This window comes from Chlorocebus sabaeus, chromosome 16 (genome assembly GCF_047675955.1).
Source record: "Chlorocebus sabaeus isolate Y175 chromosome 16, mChlSab1.0.hap1, whole genome shotgun sequence".
NCBI lineage: Eukaryota > Metazoa > Chordata > Mammalia > Primates > Cercopithecidae > Chlorocebus > Chlorocebus sabaeus.
This window is the reverse complement of record NC_132919.1, coordinates 31,830,327-31,852,723: the sequence shown is the minus strand read 5'-3', so window position 1 is coordinate 31,852,723 and position 22,397 is coordinate 31,830,327. Positions and strand designations below refer to the sequence as shown.

At 46.3% G+C, this 22,397-nt stretch overlaps 1 long non-coding RNA gene across 1 annotated transcript; it reads left to right on the top strand.

Annotated features, from left to right (window-relative positions):
* The first annotated feature begins 9,378 nt into the window (after nucleotides 1–9,378).
* LOC140708762 (uncharacterized) lies at nucleotides 9,379–13,386 on the top strand. Its single transcript, XR_012088970.1, has 3 exons — nucleotides 9,379–9,613; nucleotides 9,705–9,765; nucleotides 12,977–13,386. It is a non-coding gene; the product is annotated as an uncharacterized lncRNA (long non-coding RNA).
* Nucleotides 13,387–22,397: the final 9,011 nt, after the last annotated feature.

The following is a 22,397-nucleotide window of genomic DNA, read 5'->3' as shown; positions in this document are numbered from 1 at the left end:
GTAAAATAATGGTGCATCTTAAAATTGATGGCATCTTAGAGTCAATGAAATGTAGCATTCATTATTCTCAACCTCCCGGCTCAGAATGAGGTAGATGTTGAGCCTAACATTTTTAAATGTAGCTGAACAAAACCTTTAGTGCAATGCTGATGAGAATTCAAAAAGCTACAGGAAGTTTGGAAAATGGTTCAGTAGGTTCTTGCAAAGTTATACATATACTTAACCTGAGACCCAGGAATTTCCACTCGTGTATTTACCCAGGATAAATGAAAACATATGTTACACAAAGATTTGTATGCAAATGTCCATAGCAGCTTCATTCATAATAGCCACAAACTAAAAACAATCCAAATGTCCATCAGCTGGTGCGTGGATGAACAAAGTAGCGTATATCTTATTCACACAATGGTCTACTACTCAGAACTTAAAAGGAACAGACTAGTGACACAGGTGACCACATGGATGAATCTCAAAACCATTCTGATAAGGAAAAGAAGTCAAATACAAAAGACTACAAACTGTAAGATTCCATTCATACATCACCCTAGGGAAGGCAAAAGCATAGTCACAGAAAACAAATCATTGACTATAGGCTCCCAGGGGTTGGGGTTGAAAGGAGCAGATTGACAGTAAAAGGCCAAGAGGAAACTCCTGGGTTAGGGAAAGGTTCTCTAGCTTTACTGTAGGGTGCTTATGCAACTGTATACTTTCTCAAAATTTACTGGACTCTCCTCCCAAAAAATGTAAACTTTACTGTATATAAATTATTCTTCTGTAAACCTATTTAAAAATGTGACTGAAAGACTGAAACAGACCTGGGTTCAAATCCCAGCTTTTCCTTTTACTTGCTCTGTACCCTAGGCAGCTATCTTAATCTCTCTAAACTGACCCCAGGCTCCTCATGCTTAGAGCAGAATAACAAGGTTTGCATAATAAGACTTTATTGAGAGTACTAAGCGAGGTAATGTATGTAAAGTACTTGGGGAACTTGACAGAGAATAAATGCTCAATAATGGTAGCTCGCATGCTAGCAGGGACCACAGGCAGTTTCATTACTGATGAATTAATCAGTTGTTGGGATGACAGAATTGTATAGGCCAATAAATTGCTTGTGGCTGAAACCAACATTCTGGTCAAAACAATGTTGAAAGAGGGGCTCCAGGGAGATGCAGCTTGAACCATTTACACTCTGTGCTTTCAAGCTTTCACTGTTGCTTCTGACACTACCTCTCACATGAAACGGAGAGAGTGCTGGGTGAAAGTTATTTCGCATAGAGGCCCCAAAGACACTTGGGAGTCTGGGCACAGTCCCTGGCACACAAACTGAGGATTGATTTGAAGTGACTTTTACTTTCCACTAATTGGAATCTACACACGCAGCCAAAGGAATCAAGTATTTAAGTATACAACAGAGAATGTGTTCAGCATTTTGCATTCATTGGTCTTGTTGTCTTTGTTAGAACCCTATGAGATAGAAACTTTCATTATTCCCATGAAGCTGATGAGGAAACAAACTTAGAGAGATAAAGAAACTTGCCTAAGATCACAGCTTGTAAGGGAAGAGCTTGGATTCAAACTCCCCAAATTCTTGTCCAATGGGTCTTAACTCTGCACTAGACCAAGAAAAGGACCTGGGAAACCAGGTGAAGGATGCATGGAAGCAGAGCACCTGGGATCCATGCCTGGAGATGGAGTACCTGTAGCAGTGATATGCTTGAGACGTGGCCGCTTGGAAAGGGGCACTTGCTTTAGAGTCTCTGGGAGTAGGTAAATGCATGAAGGCAGCTCACTCCTTTCCATGAGGCTTCTGGGGAGCCAGAAATTTCCAAAGTCCTGAGAAAGTGGAAGCCCTAATGATACAGTCCTCACCTTACTGCAGATAGGATGTGCTTTGCAGCTAAGGCCCAAGTTTCCGTTGAGCCTCCCTGTTCCTGGGCTCAGCTGAGTCCCTGCTCCTCCATGAACCTCGTTTACTCCAGTGGTAAAATGAGTGGACAGAGCTAGATGTTTGTTGGCTCCCCTGCAGTTTGGATGCTATAATATCACAAGCTGCACTTCATTTTCATGTGTCAACAGATTCGTCAGCCACTCAATCACTCTGTTCAAGGGGACATTGTGGGGTTCCTGATCTCCCATTTTGCAGAAGTTCAAAGATTGGGTCCAGGGCTACAAAATCCAGCTTTTCTCAGAGCAAACCTGTAGGAGTAAAATTTAAGAGAGAGAGAGACTCAGGCAAATCTTAAATCCTAGATCATTAAACTTTTACAAGCTCTAACAATGTTGGGGTTGAATAAACCCTGTCTTAAGTATTAAACTTGTCAACCTTAAGATGGCAAAACCAATTCTACTACTTCCCTCTACATTAAAGACACACAAATGAGTCATTGATTTTTTTTCCCTGAGAAAAAAAACAACATGCCCAGTCAGATCTCTTTTGTAAACCACGTAAGACACAGGAGTCTGGGCGAATGTAATGAAGGATTCTCTTTTTAAGAAGATGAAAATAACATTTCAACCTGAGAAATCAAGAATATACATGAAGATGTGCAAAAGGGATCATGTCTGTTGCAACAATGATGTGAAATGTGTGAAAAACACATGTAAATGAAGGGACAGCTCTGCAGTGGGCTGATGCAGTAACTGACCTAAATGTGTAAGATTCACAAACACTTACTAAGCATGTCCTGTGTGCTGATCTCTGTGCTGGTGGGTCCCAGTGAATAATAAGACTTGGAAGACCTAGTGCCTATGCTCAATGAATGCACCATCAAGTAGGGAAACCTATACCCACCCACCTAGGAAAGTGCTCTCAAGAGCCTCACAGGAGTGAATCCGAGACTCACAGGAGCGACTAACTAACTCTATGTGAGGACAATGAAAACAGGTCACCCCTTGCCCTTATAATAAATTGCAAAGTCTTCATCACGGCTGATGAACCCTCCCTAAGAGGGTCCAGGTAGACCGGCTAGTCTGACCTCCCCTTGTTGTCCTCCCCCTCAATCTTTATGCCACCTTCCATTCTTTGGGTAGCACTGTGATGGGTTAAATTGTGGCCCCCTCCAAAAGATGTTGAAGTCCTAACACCTACTGCCTATGCTGAGTGTGACCTTATTTGGAAATAGGATCTTAGCTGATGATCAAATTAAAATGAGGTCATTAGAGTGAATGCTAATTCAATACGATTTGTGTCCTTAGAGAAAAGGGGGAAATATGTGTATAGAGACAGACATGTACAGAGGGAAGAGGATGTGAAGATACACAGAGAATGACATCCACAATCCAAGGATCACCTGGAGCTACCAAAAGCTAGAAGAGAGGCCTGGAACAGATGCTCCCTCAGAGGCCACAGAAGAACCAGCTCTACCGACACCTCGATATTGGACTTCCAGCCTCCAGAACTGTGAGACAATACCTGTCTGTTGTTGAAGGCGCCCAACCTGGGGTACTTTCGTATGGCAGCCCCAGGAAATGAACACAAGTGCTGAGTTTTTTCAGTCCTAGGCTCTTATAAATGCTGTTTCTCGGCCCAGAACACTCCTCTGTCCCTGCCCCTTCACCTGGTTAACTCCTCAGCCTGGATAGCACCTTTTCGAGAGAAGTCCCTTTTCACTCATTCCCACGACATCGCACGGGTCTCATGTTGTTCCCTGCACTCTTCCATGTAATTCCCTGCTATGTGCCTGTCTCCCATCTGGACTGCGAGCTACTGAAGGTCAGCACCTGGCACAGTTGGCAGCCAGTAAATACTCGAACTAGTCAAGGATTGAGCTGAGCTTCCTACGAGAATAAAATGAGAGAGCAGTTGTGAACATGCTGTGCAGGCGATGAGGCCCCAGGCACAGGGGCTGCGTTTTAATTATTGGTGCCTATACTGTTATGTGTGGTGATGCACCATGGTTGCACTTCTGCAAGGCATTGAATATTAAAGTTGTCTACATGTTTCCCTGGCAAACAGGAAAGAATGTCATTTGGGCCTTCAGATCTTTGCATTTGGAGCTGTCCTGCTTGTGCTTCCAGCTTTCCTGCCCTCCACCTTGGAATCCAGCCCAGAGCCCTGAAAGGGGCTCAGAAGGAGGAAGCTATTAGCAAGGAAGGTGCTAGAACCATTGTAGGGCAAGAAAAGCAGGAGCCAATGGCAGGCGCAGCCTTGACTGGCCCCAGGGAAAGTCCAGAAGGCCTCTCCATCTGGCTGTCCATTTAGAAACTTGACCTCTTTGCAAGCAATAAGCATCTGGGGTCCATTAAAATGCAAGGCACCTGCTGGATGTCTGAGAGAGAATCTGCTAGTGAGAAATTAACCTCTTTGGGGGCATTGCAGGCTCCATCTGCAGGTGACAGGAGTGTGTACTAGAGTAGCCAATAGTCACCCCTTCTCAGACTCTAGCTTAAGCCCATGTGGCTCATCAGAGGCAATTGTGTTCCCTCTCTGTGCCTCAGTCTCTTAAACTGCAAACGGAACATTAACCTCTTCTGAGTCCATCCACAGGCTTGTTTGCTGGGAGGAAGGGGGAAAATAAGAGTCTGAATGGGTTTTATGGGCTAAAATGCACTTTATAGATTTAGGATATTGTTATCCTATTCCTAATAAGTATTCATTACTAGACTCAAATTTCACAGTTCTATTTCTAAATCTACCTGAGCCTCCAAGTATCTCATCCTCACAGGCTCACACCATGGGCATGCGTCTTCAAAAGACAACATGGATCTACCTTGCAGAAAAATCCTGCCCTTGAATCAATTCCATTCCATATGCATTGGCTGAACAACTGTTAATGTGGATACACTAATAGGGGATGACAGATCACGCTCTGGAGCAGCTGATGCCCCTCTGGAAAAGCAGCTCCTACATGAGGTGATACAGGGTAGAAGGTGGAATAGACAGTGTTGGCCTGAGTCAGAAGAACTGCGTTTCTATAGTGGCTTTGCCAAACGCTGGCCTTGTGACCTTGGTAAGTCTCCACCGCATCCCTCTCAGTCCTTCTTGGTGTTCTCCTCCATGCTGTGAGTCTCAGTAAAAAAGGTCTCCAGGTAGAAGACGCTACTTCAGAGAACAAATTGGGGATCTCATGGTGGATGCCATGGGGAACAAGGGCTGTCCCCAGGTCCTCCCACTGGCCATGTCTGTATGAAGGCTTTGATACCTCCTACCCTCTTCCCATTAGCCATCCCAACTCTGCCTACAGGGGCAGGCGATGAGACCTAATCGTTCACCACTTTCACCTCTAAGTCCTGTTTAGCTTCCATACCCTGCTTCTCCTGTCTCTAAGGTCCAACTAAAGGATATTGACAATAAAAAGAGTGATCATTTACAGGCAGGAAGGTTAAAAAGAGTATGGAAATTTGCAGTTATTAAGCATTTATTGAACACTTACTGCATGCCAAGCATTTTACTCGAGGCTTTTAATCTTCTATTCCTTTAGTGCTCCAACCAGCAATAGGAGGTTATTATTAACCCTTTTCTACAAAAAAAAAAAAAAAAAAAAGAGAGAGAATCAGAGAGGTTAACTAACTTGCCTGAAGTCACATAGCGAAAAAGCTATAGATAGGGATTAACTTTCTCTGGTGCCCTAACAAAGAGGCTTCAGCTAAATCTATCCAGATTCTGTTCCTATTGCCCCTCCTAGACACACACTCTGATGTTTCATTGACAGATATTGACCTGAAGCTCAGTGTACACTCTTCCTCCAGATACCCTATCAAATTTTCTGTTCTGTTTATATTCTTCCCTCTCTTTCCCCCTTTGCTCTGTGGTCTTTGGACATAGTCAGCCCATCCAACTTTCCAACTATCTTGCAGGCCCTGCTTTCCAGAACCTCCACCTACATTGTGATCTGAGCATCTGCTGACTTGATCTGGCTACATTCAATCAAGTCATATTGAAGATCAGATATGTGTTTGTCAATTTAGCAGTAGGCATGTTGAGCATCTTCTGGTGCCAGACACCAGTTCGTGCACTGAGAATACAGTGAACAAAGAAAGATTTCCACCCTCAGAAAGTGCATTTTAATAGAAGCAGCAGATTTCACTTGTAAACAAGTGAACACATGCATAACATAACTTCAGGAAGCACATGCTGTGGCAGGGTGGGTGGGAGGTGACTATTTTAGATAGCTCAAGGAAGGCGTCTAGGAGGAGGTGATATTTTAGCAGAGACCTATATGATGTAAAACAGCAAACTATATGAAGATCAAGGGGAAGAGCATTTGAGGCAAAGGGATCAACAAACACAGAGACCCTGACACCAGAACAAACTCACTATGTTTGTGAAATAGAAACACCACCACCCCAGCTGTAGACCAATAAGTGAAACAGGAGTGGCAGAGGCTGAGTCAGAAAGGTGGGCAGATGCTAGATGTATAAAGTCCTGTAAACTACAGAAAGAAATTTTAATTTTACTCTAAGGGCAATGGGAAGGCCCAGAGAGGTTTGGGCAGGGAAGTGATGTGGTGCCACTTACATTTTTATTTATTTATGTATTTATTTTTGAGACAAGGTCTCACTCTGTTGCCCAAGCTGGAGTGCAGTGGCGTGATCATGGCTCATTGTAGCCTCAATATCCCCAGGCTAGGGTGATTCTTCCACCTCAGCAGCGCATGTCCCCTACCCCCCGCCCTGCCCGCTGCCCCAAGTAGCTGGAACTACAAGTGAGTGCTGCCACACCTGGCTAATTTTTTGTAATTTTTGTAGAGACAGGGTTTTGCCATGTGACCCAGGTTGGTCTTGAACTCCTTGGCTCAAGTAATCCACCCGCCTAGGCCTCCGAAACTGCTGGGATTACAGGCATGAGCCACTGCACTTGGCCTCACACTTTTAAAAGATCACTTTGGCTACTGTGTGAGGAGTTAACTGGGAAAGAGCAGAAAATTACAGGAAGACCAGTTAGGAGCCTGCTGCAGTCATATATTCAAGATAAGGTGAGCTGCTAGTTGCTATGACTTAGTTGGTAGCAGTGGAAGTGGTGAGAAAAGGTGAAACTTGGAAAATATTCAGTGGTGTGTTGGTGGGCATTTAACAATCTGCTCTCTTGGGAGCAGGATGACCTTAGTTTGTAGCGTTTTGTCAATTTCCATAGTGTAAATACCTTTACCATGGGCCACCTAAAACTTTCAATATGACATCAACTGGCTTGCAATATTCCTAACAATTTGACAATCGGCTCTCACAAGTTGACTTGAGCCAGTTCCCGCATCCTACTGAATTTATTTTTAAGGTAGAGTCTACAGGATTTGTTGAAAGTTAGGATGTGGGGGCAAAGGAAAGACAGAAAACCAAAATGACTGCCAAGCCATTGAGTATATGCTAGTGCCATTTACTGAGATGAGAAGACTGAAGGGAGTGGTCAATTTTGGAAGGGGCTTAGAAGCACATGAACGTCACTCCCACATACTCCCCAGACTTCACAGGAGGAAAAAATGCCAACACACTTTTGCTCTTGGACTTGGGAATAAGGAGAACATTTTCTACTATCTCCATAAATCCAAGCAATCCCAAGGCCACTTTGTGGTGTAGCAGTGAAGAGAATGCACCTCGGAAGCAAGACTCTTCTGTATTAGTCAGGGTAAGGCTGGCTACTGTATCAAATACCTCCTGAAATCTCAATGACTTAGTCCAATTTAAGTTGATGTCTCTTTTATGCATCGTGCAACCAGCAGTGTGTGGGGAGGCTGGAGTAGAGGTGGGAACTCGGTTTCACGTGGTCATTCAGGGATCCATGCTGATGGGCAGTGCCCTCCTCCACACACGGCTTCTTTTTTTATTTTTTAATTTCAGTTTTATCTTTCTTTGTTCTGTTTTTTAGAAGCATTCTAGAATAAGTCTGTAAGATTGCAACACCACACATGGCTTCTGAAGTCAGTCTAGGGATTAAGTTCTATTGGCAGGAGGGCATAGAGAGAGACGAGAAGGCACATTAGCTTCATAACCACCTCCACTAAGAAGTGACATTTTTATTCCCACCATATCCATTGCTAAGAACTGGTCAACATGGCCTCTTCTAATGCAGGGGACCTGAGAAATGCAGGTTTTGACCAGACAACCACTTCTCTACACAGCTTCAGTCTTTGCAAGGGAGCAAGAAACCTTGGGGGATGACCATTCATCTCTGCCTCTGGCCTCACCCCAGCTCTGCCTTGAGCAAGCTGATTAACTACTCTGAGTCTCAGTTCCATCTCTGAGAAATGGGAACAATCCTAATACTTACCCACAGGATTTCTGTGCTGCTAAGGAAAGGAAAGGAAATGATACTCATAATGCACTTAGACTGGTCTGCCACTCTCAATGCATTTGAACCAGGTGTATTATTTGTGATCCATTCCAACCTCCTCATTTTCCAGATAAGCCCACCTCACATCAGTGTGCACTTTTTCCCTCAACTCTAAGCATTCATCTACAATCTGCAGAGAATGAGGCCACATAATAGGAACACTTTGAAAGGGATTTATACCTTAGAGGTGACCTCGGTATAGAGCACTGACGTTGGAACCACAGGACCTGAATTCTAGTCTGAGATCTAACAGCAACATGTTAGGTCATTTGGCAGTGTTTTAGGAATTCTCTGAGGCTCCCTTTCCTCCTTTATGGGATGATGGATAACAATAAACACCCGAACTTGCTGGGAGGATGAAGAGCAACATCATATGCAGAGGGCCTTGCAAACCCTACACACATGAATGTCTGTTTCCTTGCCAGGATCTAAAAACACTTTGAAGGCTGCATAGAACATGGCAAGATGAGACACATCTCCACACAGACCAATCTCCCACAGATCTGCATCATTTTAAAAATGATCTGTTTGGCAATCAGCACATACTGCTGCTGCCTCATGAGCAGAGGGTTCTCGTCGACAAGAAGTTGAAGCTGTTCATTTTCTAAGACTTCTGCCTCTCAGCTTGATTCTGCCTGTTCAAGGTTGTCCGGGGTCCCAAGCAATCAGAAATGATTTGTGTCAAAGAGCGCATTACAAGAATCATTTGTCACTTCTGCTTCACGTTTGAATTTGAAGAATGATGCTGGGGAGTGATCTGAAGGCATGATGTGAAGTGTTGTTATGATGAGCAGCAAAACCGTTATGTTAACCTTCTTGTGAGCTGAGCTCTGGGGTTCAATTTTGACAGTAGGTAGCAAGGGCAGAAATTTCCAGCCCCCACAATGAGATGGACTGGGAAGTATTAAGAATACCTCCCCATGAGAATACCTTATGATTAAATGACAGTCTTCTCAAAAGAAAATTAGTATCATAGTGGCACAAAGCAGCCTGGAATGATTTTTGGGGAACAGTTGGTTTAGCCCTTCACCTTACAGAGAAACACTGAGGTGCACAGAGGTTTTGTGACCTTGTGGCCACAAAGTTAACTTTCCTGTTGATTAAATAGTGTCTTCATCTTGCAAAAGCTGACAAGTGGATTTAAGATATTGATCTCGGAATTTAGAACACCAAGCTCTAGGCGCAGCTTATTCTCCATCTGGCTATGACTTCTACAAGACACTCCACTTCTTTGCATTTCCGTCTGTCTCTCTGAAAGAAGACATTGGTGAATCTCCAGGTCTGCTACAACCCTGAAATTTTATGATTCCGGGCAATCCATGGGGCAGAATTTTTATCCTTATTTGACAGGTAAGATAACTAAATTCTAGAAATCTGGAAAAGCTTCTCAGACAAGGCCTTTTATTTGAATCTTGTGACACAAGTAGATCTATTTTAATAGATAGAGAAGATGTCATGGCCCTGTAAGTCAAGAGAACAGGATGGCCAAAGGCAACAAAAGGGTAGGGCACTTTAAGAAAACTTCATGTACTTGATTATGGCTACATAATAGAATGTGAGAGACAGGACAGAGGAATAGCATACTGAAACACAGCTTTTCTTTCTTTCTTTTTCTTTCTTTCTTTCTTTCTTTGGCTCATTGCCACCTCTGCCTCCTGAGTTCAAGTAATTCTCCTACCTCAGCCTCCCAAGTAGCTGGGATTACAGGTATGTGGCACCACACCAGGCTAATTTTTGTATTTTTAGTAGAGACAGAGTTTCACCATGTTGGCCAGGCTGGTCTTGAACTCCTGACCTCAGGCAATCTGCCTGCCTCAGCCTCCCAAAGTGCTAGGATTACAGGTGTGAGCCACCACACTCAGCCTGAAACACAGCTCAGAATCAGATCATGGAAAGCCTTGAATATCAAGTTCAAGGGCATAATATCTCTTAGCCAGTGGTTCCCAAATCATATGGCATATGGCAATCTTTGGACATATTTTTGGTTGTCACTACTAATAAGGATGTTGTTAAACATCCTACAACGCACAGGAGAGCCCCAGCCAACAAAGAGTTATCTAGCTCCAAATTGTCAATAGTCAAAAGGCTGAGAAATACTGCTCTAGGCAGAAAGAGGAGAGGTTCTCTGCAGAGTCCTATCGAGGCTATCTTGGGCTGGGCGAGAGGAAAGACCGGCGGCAGAAGGCTGCCACAATCATCTGGGGAAAAAATGATGCAGGTCTGAGCTGAGACAGGGTCAAGAGGACCAACATCAGTGACATGGAAGAGATGGAAATGACAGATATGTGGTTTCCCCATCCATTGCACTAGCACCTTCTAGCTCCAAGCCATCTTTTCATAGCATCTTCTTTCTTTTCTTTCTTATTCACTTGCTCTGCTGTCCCAAGAGTCAGAGGGTGAGAGGAGATTCAGGACTGGATTTCACCTCCCAGATCTTCTAGTGGTGCATCATAGTAGCCTCACTTTTAATTACACCCAGTCCTGGAAGCAGAAGGAAGGTCAGGAGCTGACACATGCAGTACTTCCCGCAATTTTATTTTATAATTATTTGTGCCATTATTAGTTTAATAGTTTCTGGTACAAGATTGCAAGTTCTGTGAGCAGGGACCATGTGGATCATGTTCTTCACTGCATTCCCACAGCCTGGCAAGGTACATGATATGTAGGAGATGCTTAGGGAAATGGGTTTGATGAATGACCCTTGGCTTCATGGGTGAGGCTGCTTAGGCATCAGGCACTTGTTGAGGGCAAACCGTGGAGGTGCCAGGTTAGTGGACTCAGCCTCACCCCTGTGGCTGAAGAATAGGCTGGGTGTTGGTTCTGGCTGCTCTCACTGCATCCAGCCACAGACACAGACCCACCTCCCTGGAAGCAAGAAGAAAGTAGAGGACAGAATGGCCAATAAAAAAGACCTGAAAGTGTCTAGTATGATCGCTCAACCCCTCCCATACACACTCCTCTTGGGCATCCCTTCCACTATAATACCTTTTCCCTTTCCATGTGGCCCCTGTCCTCACCTGGAAAACTGAGTGGGAGGCTAAGGGGAGAACAAAGAGCTGGGCACACAGTATGATCATTTCTGCTTATGAGACAGTCAGGGAAAGGCTTCCCAACCTCAAGCACCTCACCATCAGAAACTTGAGACAGATTATTGGCACCCCCAGGTCATAGAAAAAGAAACTGGGAGTTGGGGATGTAGAAGATGGAGGAAAGAAGGGCCTCTCTCCCTGGCAGTGGGATGAGCCCTAGGACGTCGTGACCCAGTGGGAGGTGTGTGGATGTATGTAGCCACAAGTGCAATGGAGAAGTCTTTAAACATTGGCTTCCCTGCAATTTGCAGAATTTTTAGCAGTGACTCCAGGAACACCAACCCCATAGCTCAAGGAATCAGGCCAACCTAATTCTAAGAGACCTGGGCAGCCATCTGGCCCTAAATCCCCAGATGGCAAGAGCAAGGGCCTCTGCAAGGTCAAACGTGTCTCAAGAAGCAGGGAGGACTGAGGTCCACATGTCTTGACTTTCCAGCACTCTTTCTGCCTGGGGCTTGGTCTGCTCAGGATGTCAGGTCGGCACAGATGAACGCAGCTTGGATTTGGTGTAACCCCACCCACTGCCCCCTGCCCAGTTTTATGTACCCCAAGACTACGGAAACAAAGCACCCTCCTTCTTGGTGGCACCTGGTACTGCCAGGAGTTCTATGACCTTGTCCTAAACCTTTCTGGAACGTTTGACTTAAAGGACCAGGAGGCCATGCCTGTAAACTCTTTCTACTGATCGAGGCCTGAATCAGAGAGTCTATGGTTCAAATCCTGTCAAGTTGTGTGATTTTGAGCTAAGTTAATTAATAAGTTAATGAATTAAGTTAAAAATTAGTAATTAATTTTTAATAAACAAAAATAAGTTAAAGATTTTTTCTTTAACTTATTTAAGCCTCTGCTTATCTACTGGTAAAATGGGAAGATAGTAGCTAACTCAGAAAGTTCTTGTCTAGTTAAAAGAAATAAAATGGAACAATGTACAGAAAAGTACTTTATATACCTAACAGAGCAGGGACTGGAAAACCTTTTGTTAAATGAGTGCATGCATAAACTAATAGAAATGATTGACTTTTATCAAAGCTATGAGAGGCAGTCTGCAACCCCTTGGTAACTGTAAGGTTGGTCCTGCATGACCTGGCAAAGCTGGGTCCCTAGGGAGGACTATGAGCTGTTTATTAGTATTTTAGGTTCCAACCTTCTCTCTCTTGAACCTGGCAGCAACACAGTCTTCTTGAAAAAAGTGCTTAGTGCAGGCCCAAGAGGCCTCATGCTCCCATCTTAGCCCCTGACCTGAGCAAAGGTGACCTGTACACTCACCTATGTTCATGCCAATTAAGTGATTTCATTAAAAGGGCTGGCACCGTCTGTGGGCAGCTCCAGGGTGACCCATGAATTAGGAGGGCATTGCTGCCATCTGCCAAGCCTTCCCCTTGCTTGCCATGGGGCGTAACGGCCAAAGGGGACTGACCTCTCTCTTCTTCTTTTTTTTTTTTTTCCCAGCCCTAGCATGCTAGGAATAAAGGAAGTCTAGAGACAATCTCAAAGTCGGTTTTATTTTTCTAGAAGCTCACAGTTTAATTAGGTCTACAAAGCATTTAGATTTTGTGTTGGTTGAAATTGACCCAACACACAGAATATTCCATGACATATTTTGTTACCTGCTCTCTACTCACAGACACTGGAAGGGGCCCCTTCCTCCTTCAGAGAGCCTCGTTCTTACCCAGGGGCCAAGAAACAGGACATCTAAGGACTTGGAAGCCCCAGGCACGTGACCCCCGGCCTCTCTGTTCTCCAACTAAGGAACGCTTTAAGGTCTTCACATTTATTTATGTATTTCCTGGACCTACTTTGCGCTAGGCCCAAGGAAGTGAGCTGAATAAGACCCAGTGGGGTTGAGAGACATAAAAAGGGCTTATTGAAATTCAATGCTCTAAGGGCTGGAGGAGACGGATGAGTAGCGAGCTGGAGGAGCACAAAGGCAGGAGTCTCGCTCTGCCTAAGGAATGCTTGAGGAAATAAGAATAGCCCACATTTATTAAGCACATAGTACAAGCAAGCACTCTATTAAATGTCTTACATGATGTATCTCATTTAATCCTCATGTGGAAGGGAAAGGAACCACATGTGTCTATTGAGAAGTGACTGTTCTAAGCACTGTGTGTGTGAAATGCTTTGCAGAAATGATTCTGTCTTCTTCTCTTGATAACTGTGGCATATACATATCATTAGTACCATTTTACATACAGTGAAACTGAGTTTCAGGGAAGTTGAATAATGTGCCTTAATGCTGGAGTAGAAATAAAACCCCAAACAATCTATTTTCTAAACTATTTCTTCTCAAACTTGGAGGTGAATGAGAATGAACTAAGGATCTTGCAGATTCTACTTGAGTAGTTCTGGGGTGGTGTCTGAGATTCTGCAGTTCTGACAAGCTTCCAGGTGATATTGATGCTGATGCCGCTGGCCCAGGGAGCACATGTGGAGAAGAAACGTGCTCTGTACCATCTTTGGTGGTTCTCAGCCCCAGGTGCACCACACAGTCAGCCAGGGAGCTCTTAAAATATATCAGTGTTTGGTTCCTACCCTCTGGAGATTCTGATTGGATTGGAGTGAGGTGGGGCTTGGGCATCACTGTATTTTAAAAGCTCCCCTACAGGCAGTCAGGGTTGAAAATAATTGCAATACTTTTAACTGTCGTTTTAAAAGCGAATCTTAAACATTTAGTCCAAACCCAAGACGTCCCCAAAATTCACTCCCCCTGTGGCAGCCCCTAGCCAGTTGGATTCAGCCTTGAAAGCTGACTCATTTGGCCAAACTCTCTATTATTCTTTCCTCCTGAACTGTCCTGGAGTTTCCTGGCCACTCAGCTCTCTTACTGCCTCCAATATTTTAATCCCATTGACTCGGAGCCTGCCTCTGTCCTCTTTTCCTCACCATTCCCTGAGCAGCAGGCAGAAGAGACATCCCCAGGGCTATCGATTCCCAGAGAATTCACAAGGTGGCTATTTCTTTCTTAATTAAGACCTTCGTGACGAGCAGCTGGTATTGGACCAATTAATCAGCTCTCTGAAGGCACAGGGGGAAGCAGCAACAAATAGGGTGATTCATACAATGGTTTCTCTAGTGAAAGGGCTGCAACTTGGCTAGATGTTGATGGAAAGGAGGCCTGAACAGAGCAGCACGGCTAGCCTTGCCTTGTCTTTTGCTTTTTTCTTCCCTTTTTGAGTTGGATGCGGGATGATATATTCTAAAGGCCACCTTTACCCAAGCATTATTCTCCCCGCCAGCCAATCCCCCTCACCAGCCACCATTATCTGTCATCAGAGACAAGACAACAGAAGATAATAGAAGCTTCCAATTCACGCTACTTCTTTCTTCCATTCTCTGGGGAAATTATGTCGAACATCTTTTTCATTGACTTATTTATTATAAGTGTAGGAAGTGAATTGCTTACAGGTTCGTGATGGGGCAGCGCAGATGCTATCAGGGCTGCTGGTGCTCTGGCTGGAGGGAGAGTTCCAGGGGTCTGGTGGGGTGTTAATTAAATGGACCGTCCTCCCTTTTTCCCCACAGGAAGCCCATATGATGGTCCCAAGTTTTGTCTCGATTTAAAACAGAAGCAGTACTGCGAGTCCACTGGCTCCCTGCCTCTCCTGTCCTATAGGATCACAGCCAGAAACCACACACACACACACACACACACATGCACACACACACACACACACACAGGTCGGCCAGGCCGCCCAGGTTTGAATCCTCCCTGCCATCTCCTACAGGGGTGTGGTAAGGACACTCACTAGCCCTGACACCTTCTCACCTTGGACACATTGCTTAATCGTTTGAGCTTCACTTCCTTTGGGGGTTACCAAGGCATTGGGTCAAACGAGCATCTGCAATACAGTAGGGCCTCCATGAAGCTCCGCCTTCTTCCTCTTCTTCCTGCAGAAAATGTCAAAGCCAAAAGTGCCCTTGAAGATCATGTAATCCAGTCCTACCCTTTGTCCAATGGGAGTCAGAGGCCTGGATTGGGACAGTGATTTGCTCCAGGTCTTTCAGTGAGAAAGTGGCAGAACCAGGCTCCACGACCCCCTATCCAGTTCTTTCCCCTTCACCACAAAGCCTCTCTGTACCCTGATTAACAGATGTACTTCATTTTAGGCACATGTCCCTAAAATGAGTGTGTAAATGCAACTCTGGTAAGCCCACAGATACTAGGCATGTGTCAGGGGATTCTCTTTAAAGGGATATTCCTGGTATCCCCTTTGTTCACAATGACCCTCTGTGTCACAGTCTGTTGTTTTTGATTCAGTTTTTCCAAGTATGATTTCCATAGAGTGGGACACACAACACCCCACTCCTGGTCGTTTTTCATTCACTGGCGCACTCTCTTCTGCCACCCTGGCTCTACCTCTCAGCCTAGAGTTGATTAGGCTTCTAGCATGGCAACTACTCCAGAGTTGGTTTCTGGTAAGTCACTTGGTTTCAGCTACTTTTGAGAGTCCAATTTGGAACGTAAAGGCTTTAGCTGTTCCTTGGTCCTTGAATGGGTTTAGGGCCCTGATTCTGGCTTTCCTTGAAGACTCAGGTAAGAAATTCTCTTTCCTTAGATCTGCCCACTGGACAGTGCACCCTACTGTCCATCACCTCCTCCCTGGCACACACATCTGTAGAAGGACAGTATCTCTCCTTTCCTCCTGCACCAGGCATCCACCTGCATTCTCTATTGTTAGATTGTAGAAGGAAGTAGGCACACAGGGCACCCAGCCCTCCTGCGCAGGTAGCGGGTCAAGGCTCTGACCAGAAACATCCTGAGCCAGCCCAGTATCACCCCCAAAACAGAAAATGACTAGCTGGAAAACAGATAATCTGTCTCAATTATGTGCAAGTTCAGCAAATTAAGGCCAAGCATGAGGAATCTGCCTGTGTTTTGATGAGGGAACAGATGCATTCGACCATGAGGAATTCTTACAAAAGCTTCCAGCATGGACATCAGATCTGACCTTCCCAGGAGACGCAGTCACAGAACTGTTTACAGTGGGTAATCTGGGGTTTTCTGGGGAGGGGAGGAAAAGTGGTGGGCAACCCAGGTCTGGTTGATGGACTTTCCATCTCTCAGATGCTAGGCAAGCAGGGTCTCATAACCCGCCCAGAGTACCACCAAAGCCCACCCTTTTGCTGCCCTCATCAGGCCCCTTCACAGCCAGGGCCAACCTGGCCCTGACAATGGACAATCCAGCACCCGTTCTCATTGAATGCCTACTCTAAGGCACAGGTTTGAGCTAGAATGTATAAGAGAAACACGTGGAGAAAATGCCCCAAAGAAAAAGCAGAAGAGCCTGGATCTGTCAGACTCAGCTCCAGGGGACATGCTGGGAGATTGGGAGGTGGACTCCTGGGTAGCCAGCAAGAACAGTCCTCTTTCCAAAGCAATAGAGGAGAAGGAGTGGCTTGATCAGAGTGAGGGAGACATGACTAGTAAGAATTAACCCCATCAAGATCATCAGGGTGAATGACGTCCCCAGCACCTGACTGCGTGGGGTTTCATCCTCCGCTGCCATGCAAGAAGAAAGAAAAGCGTCTCAGAGATCTCACTTAATGGGAATTCTAAGCCAGGATATTGCCCCAGAAAAGGCTGATTGGGTACCCTCCACTTTCAAATCTACTATTATTGCTGGATGTGTGCAGTCCCTGTCACATAAAATAGGGACTTGGTTCCTGTCATCTTAGGGCTCACAGTTTACTTGGGGCTGAATTCCTCACACTTTCGGCTCACCATATTGTTCTAGGTGAAGCTCACAGAATAAGAATCTTCAGGAAGAGACTAGAGATTTATATCTGTGAAGTGCAGGAAATTTTGACCTAGGACAAGAAGATACCCATGAGTGGAAAGATAACTTACAACCTAAAGCAGGACAGGACAAGCAGTAAGTGCTGTAATAGCTCAGAGTCAGAAGTGACCACTGATGACTAGTGGGGTCTGGGAAAGCTTCCTGGAGGAGGGGAGACTTGAGCTGGGTTCCAAAGGATGGATAGGAGTCATAAGCCACCATCAACCACCACCCATGTTGATACCTCAATTCAAGTTCAGTAAGAAAAGCAAAGCTGCTAAGATACAGAAATAATAAGGGATCTGTTACAGAGACTTGACCTTCTGTTATTGTGGGAGCTGGTCAGTCTGTCTAGGTAAGGCAGAGGTATTTGCATTTGATGCTGGATCTCCATGTCTGTAAGGCAGGAGGTAGGGAGGGGAAGATGGAGATAAAGTGAGGGATAACAACAATAAGCCAGAACCCATGAGCCCGAGCTGGAATTACACCAGGTTGGACTAAGACCCCTGTCAGTTTTGTTGCTCTGACCTTGATGGTGAGGGTTTCCTGCAGAAGATAGGGTCCTTCATCACAGAACAAAGCTCACTCATCTGGCCAGGAGGCAGAGAAGCTGTACATATTTCCAAGGGGTGGTGGAGCAGTAGTCTCACACAAACAGCCAGCAGCTAAGTGACAAGGTATGTGAGCTACAAAGTGGCTGCTTCACTCTGCCCTCCACAGCCCCCGCACGACTCTCTCGTGTCCACCCTACTCAGAAAGACCTGGCAGGGGAGAATGCTAGGAAGTGTCGTGCAGTCTAGCCACGTAGGCACAGGACTCTGCCAGCATGCACTCCTGTTCCATGCACATGACTGAGGCTGACTACAGGACTCAGCGAGAGGAAGGCAGCCCAAGTAGAGGGAATGTCAAAAATAAGAGCACAGAGACAGGAATGACACAGGTCTCAGTGACGGGGGAACAGAAGAGACTGGGGTTCATAGTGTTGGTATAATGAAGACGGCTTTTTAGGGGTCACAAGGACCTTTGGCTTTTCCTGTGCCCTGGAGTCACCTTCCCAGGGGAGCTGCTGGGCTCCCTAGGCACTGTCTACACTCTCAGCTGGACTCACTTATGACTGAGTTAAATACATCTGGGAGGAATCCCAGTGCTATAGTGTGCACCTGTAGTCTCTACTACTTGGGAGGCTGAGGCAGGAGGATCACTTGAGACCAAGAGTTCAAGGCCAGTCTGGGCAAATGATACCCTGCCTCTAAATAAACAAACAAACGAATAAAAAACACTTGGGAAGCAGGTGAGAGGATGGAGGTGGAGGGACTCAAACTGGGGACCTCATTCTTCTGAGCTGCAGCATGGCCCAACTCAGCTAAGCTGCCACACCAAGCCAGCACCTCCCCACCACCCTTCTTGTTAGCCATATGCATACGCCTAACAAGCTGTGACACCCCCTCCCAACGCACACCTCCTAATGAGTCTACACTTCACCCAGAACATACAGAAACAATCCTGGTAAAAGATCACCTTTCTTGTTTTACATAAATTCTCATTTTCATGATACTTGTGTGGGGAGAACTCATGCTCTCATCTCCAATCAAACAGACCAAGCTCCCACTTCTAGTTCACAATTTGCTGGTTGTGCAATCTTGGGCAAGTCAGCCAATCTCTCTGAGCCTTCGTTTCCTCCTCTGTGAAATGGGAATAATAATACTTACCCTGATGATGTACTGGGAAGGCTAAAATGGGGATTGTATGTAAAGTGTCTCTATGTAAGGAACCCAACAACTGTGTATCAGCACATTCTGACTAGAGGGCAAAGATTTTGGAGGCAGGGATTAGCAAGAACTGGGAAGAATCTCAGAGGCTGAGCCTGGGGATGGTGAGAGAAACTCCTGAGCATTGGCCCAGGGGCATGCCGAGTTGCTCCTGAAAGTGAAAGATATCTGCTCAAAGCTGAGAAGAGCTGGAGAAGGTTGAGGCTGACCCCTGAGTGTATGACTGACAGGGATAAGAAGGCCCAGGGGTCATCCGAAGAGTTGATTTAGAGAGAGAAGGATCAGATCAATTTCCTGAGGCTATTCTATGGATGAGAACTGCATGGAGACAGTGCTTACATCACAAGAGCGGGAACTTACCCTCCATCCCAGCTGTTCCGAGACTGTAGCCCAGTGAAGGGTGAGCTTCCCCTCCCTGGAGCTACATCAGCCGTGAGTAGATGACTGGTTGGCAGAGTGAGCACAGAGACAGAGCACAGAACTGGGTGTCTTCGAGATTATTTATAACAACGGGAAAGTGTCATTCTCTGAGTCAGTGTTCACATGGGAAGGGAAACCTGCCAGAAGCCAAGCCCTGTGCTAGGAGCCATGAATACATCATGCTACTTAAACCTCTAAGCAACCCTCTGCAGAAGGTTTTATGATTCTGGCCGGGCATGGTGGTTCACGCCTGTAATCCCAGCACTTTGGGAGTTCAGGTGGGTGGATCACTTGAGGCCAGGAGTTAGAGACCAGGCTGGCCAACATGGTGAAACCCCATCTCTACTACAAATACAAAACAATTAGCTGGATGTGGTGGTAGGTAACTGTAATTCCAGCTACTTGGGAGGCTGAGGCATGAGAATTGCTTAAATCCGGGAATAGGAGGTTGCAGTGAGTCCATATGGTGTCACTGCACTCCAGCCTGGGCAACAGAGTGAGACTCCGTCTCAAAAAATACATAAATAAAAAATAAAGAAGGCTTTATGATCCTCGTTTTAGAAATCAAGAAACAAAGTTTCAGAGAGGTCGAGTACTTTCCCAAGATGACAAAGACAGTGAGTCTAGTGCTGGAATTTGACCTCAGAGCTGGGGTCCTTCATCACAGAGTGAAGAAAAAAGAGAAGGATCTTTTCCTTAAGAGAAAAGAGAAGAATCTGCAAAAAGAAGATTGAGGCCCAGCTCAGAAGATGGGTGTCCTGACACTTCTTGTCACCCATTTGCTGAGTAGATCACTTTCCCTCTCTGCGACCTGGCTTGACAGTGTGCTGATCTCACTTGGGCTTGCGGTGGGTGGGGTAGGGGGAGCCAGGGGTTGCCCTGGCCTTTGTTCTGAGCAGCCCCAGGACTGCACGGTGCAGAGTGGGGGAGGCAGTTTTCAGGGATACTCCAAGGCCGCACGGCTTCGGTGTCTGTGTCTGCACTGGCGGTGGCGCTCTCGTGTGTCCGTTCTTGTGGGAATTCACTGCACTGCAAATAAAAGTAACACCTGGATTTTCGAAACACTTGGATTTTCAAAGTTATAATCCGGGGCGGATAAGAATTCTTATTCCACAGATGAGAAAACTGAAAATCTCAATGAAAGAAACTGATCGTCACTAAGTCCTGTGAGGGACGCTTTACCGTGTCCTCTCACTTAACACCCAAGGCAATTCTGGGAGATAGGAATTCTTGCTCCTATTACACAGATGAGGAAACAGAGGGTCAGAGAAGTTTAGTGAGTTGCTCAAAGTCAAAGAACTAGAAAGGGGCAGGATTCCAACTGTGGTCAGAAATACTGCCAGGACGCTGCCCCTACAAAGACACCTCAGGGCCCCCCATGGGTGGGCCTCAGCCCACAGCAGGAGCCAGTGGGCCTTCAGGTCACTCCTGCAGGGTAAGACTTGGTTTCTCAGAGGAGTCCTAATGCTCTGCAAGTGTAGGCCTTCAGGAACGGGGGAAATAATTCATTGACCCTTTAAGATTCGATATCATATTAGCAGGAGCTAGAATGGGGAGCAGGTAGAACTAGAGGTTTGGGGGGCTGGCAGGGAGCCCAAGAGGGGGTCCTGAGCAGAGGGCACAAGGCCACCTGGCAGGGACAGCAATGACAGGAAGGAGTGGGGGGACTGGGAGAGAGGTGCCATGGGTCAGAATTTTGCCTTCCCTGACTCTTCCTGAAAGGATGTTCCTCTATGTAGCCCCGGAACCCACCCAGCCAGCTGGCTTCGCTCAGCCATCCCACAGGCCAGGTGGCGGCTGCCCAGCAGAGGGCCCCCTAGCCCTGGCTGAACCACACTGCCCACAGTTGCCAGAGGGCCTCCCTGCCTGCCCAGATGCAAGGTGATGGGAGAAGGGGCCTGCCTGCCATGCACACCCAAAGGAACAGCCTGGGACCCTCTTGTCAGGTGTCTTCAGAGGCTCCACATCAGGGCTCTGAGGAACAGGGATGAAGTGTCACAACATGCAGCCTTTGATGGTAGATGATGACCCTGGGGCAAGAATGCTGGGCTCCAGTCCTAGCAGTGCCATCACTAGGAGTGCCATCACATGTGACTTGAGCAATTCCTTCCCCTCCCAGAACTCAAATTCACCCGCACTGTGGACTAGAAGATTCTCAGCAGTTCCTCCAGCTCTGCCAGTCAGATCCGAAGTCTTCCTTGCCCATCTCTGCCAGCCTCTTAGCAGGCTCTCATGGGACCCTTGCTGGGCTGTGCACCCTGCTGTGCGTACCCACTGGGAGAGGCTGATTCCTAGGTCATGTGGCTACTTCTGTCGCCAGGATGCTGGGGGCCTTGGCCACATCAGAACTGGGCCATCCCTGCCCTGCAGTCACCATGGCTACTGTACCTCCTGTGTCCCCGCGTCAGCAAGGCTGGCCCCGAGTTAATGGCTCATTATCCAGGGGCCTTCTTTACCTCCCACCTCCCCATGCAGAGCCGAAGAATTCATTCAATTTCAGCTAATTTGTACCCTTCAAAAGATATCCCTTGGCCGACTGCAGTGTTGAGCCCCTGCTTACCCAGCCCCAAGAGGCAAAGTGCTGTGTGGACCCAGCCCAACCTGAGCCCCAAGTCCCAAGACCCAATCGCCACGAGACTGCGTTGAGGTTATTGAATCTTGTCTGTAGAATTCCTGCCTGCCTGGTAGCATCAGGCCCACAGTGAGCATGGTAAGTGTCAGCTGCTTTTAAGAAATAATAATAATTATTATTATTCAGATTCCTGGCTGCCATAAGCCAGCAATGCCAACATCGGCACCTTCTTTTCAAAGTTTCTGCTTTTCCAAAGCAGTCCAACATGATTCCAGCACCCATACACCCAGACAGGTGAGGCAAGCATCCTTTAGCCTGCTGGTTCCACAGGCTTAACCCCAGGGCCTGAATGTGAATTTCAAAATACCCTTTGTCATTTCCCCCTGGGGAAGAGGCAGATTCCCAGAAACAGAACTCCCTGCTATCCCAGAGCTCCAAACCGGAACACAGGTGAGGCCCAGGGATACATTTGTTGTGAAGCAAATAAAGTTGTAAGCTTCGGGGCTG